Below are 1960 nucleotides of genomic sequence, written 5' to 3'. Positions count from 1 at the left end.
AAGAAACACCCCAGTGTACTCACCTTGCTTCAGGTCAGGCACTTCTTTCGAGCACAAGACAGACCTATAAAACTGCAGTTTAACTCAAGGACGCAGTTTGAGGAGGAGGACAACTGAAAGTGGTGACTGCACGCCTGCTGTCACCACCAGGATGAATTCATGCAACTAAGCCCAGCAAAACAAAACTAAATCAGCACTATAGCAATTTATGGGCATGGTGAAACCCCCACCCCCTGCACCAGTGTCTGCCCCTCCTTCTCCAATGCCCCTGATCCATCTACTTCTGAAGACTAAAACTAAAGGAAGTTACTCAGATATGTTCACTAATTACTGTTTGCCTGCCAATCTGGAGAAGGTATCAGCCAGTAGGACAGCTAAAGCAGCTTTCAGTCACACAAATCAATTGATGCTTTCAAGCATCCTCTTCTGCATTTGTTTTTAAAGCCTTTCCTTGATGAGTATCAGACCTGCTTATGCAAGGCTAAAGCTTGCTAGGAGGTTTACACATGCGCAGCTGACAGAGCTAGTAGTGCCAGATGCCCGATTTACCCCAGAGCTAAAGAAAGGTGAGGATCAAGCCTCAGATTTAGCTAGGAGGGACAGATAGGCAAGGGCTGGCATGTAAAGTGCAAGCTGTAGCTACGCTGCTCAGGTTCTTCCCCTTGAAACACCAACTCTGCTTCTCCCCACTGGGAATCTGGGGAATGTTTTAGGGCATCAGAGCAAAACCTCTCATGAGCATTCAATTTATTTCATACTAAAGGCTCTGTGATTCAGAGAAATTTATTATTAGTTATTATTTTGGTTAAAGCTCTCAGCTCACCATCTGATTTCACTGTGCAGCATTGCCTGCAGTCGTTTTAAAAAGAGCTCTTACAAATGTGCAAAAGACTCAGCCAGTGCAAGGACTTCCAGCTCAGCTTCCCCTGCAGCCATGTCAGAGTCACTCCTGGGAGTCAGTCATAGACACACGGCAGGGAGAGGGTCATGGCTGAGCCATGCCTGCTGCCAAGGCTCCTCGAAGCTGCACGGTGCCTGCTCTCCCAGCCCAGCACATCACCTACCCTAGCAGATCTCTAGTCAGCTACATCCAGCACAGCGCTAGAGATCATTCTATAACCTCTCTTTAAACGAGTGATTTAAACCCAAGCAAAAGCTTGGAGCAGAATGCTTCCCTACCCTCTGAAGGGGAGGTTTCTAGCCCACAGATAGAAATCCCTGGGATGGCAGTACCAGAGCCCTCTCCAAGGGCTGGAGGACATCCGAGCAGGCTAAGAAATGACACAGAAAGAGACAAGACCTTGCCTCTTCGCTTCTCAGTGACGACGAGAGCCTGAAACACAAGTGGGTACAAGGCCTCTCCTAGCTGGTCCGAGGCATGTGCCATTACCACCTCCAGCTGGAGCAAGGCATGCTGACAGCACACAGCTCTGAATTTCCACGCTGCCCACAAAGTCAAAGGACAGTCTCCAGTTTCAGTCCTTGCTGCCAGAAGACATTCAACGAACAAGTGACCCTGCCAGTGCTCCTACTCTCCGTGCTCACAGCTACTCACTCCCTCAACCAAGCAAACCAACCATGCCAAGCAAGAGCAAGAACTGGAACAGGATTTTCCATCCCCTCTCTTCTCCTGCATGCAAATACTCTCAATTCTGCAGCAGCAGGTATTAAACACCTGCAGACAGAAGAAAGCACTGAACCCATCTCTTAAAGCAGCTGCTTGAAGCACTGCACAATGGTGAAAGGAGGACTGACACCTTCATCAGCCCTTCACAAACATGAGGCCAAGCAACTAGTACCATCTTGCACAAGAGTCCAAGGTGATCTGAATCCAAATGAAAGGATGTATGGTCCCTGCATTCTTGAGGGGCTGTAATAAACCTTTAACACCCACAAAAACCCGTAGCCACCACAAAAAAATAAAAGACATCTCTGAAGAAAGTACAAGGCTGCATAAGCA

This window comes from Athene cunicularia, assembly GCF_003259725.1.
Source record: "Athene cunicularia isolate RWA chromosome 2 unlocalized genomic scaffold, athCun1 chr2_part1, whole genome shotgun sequence".
Classification (NCBI taxonomy): Eukaryota; Metazoa; Chordata; class Aves; order Strigiformes; family Strigidae; genus Athene; species Athene cunicularia.
This window is presented reverse-complemented; position numbering follows the sequence as displayed.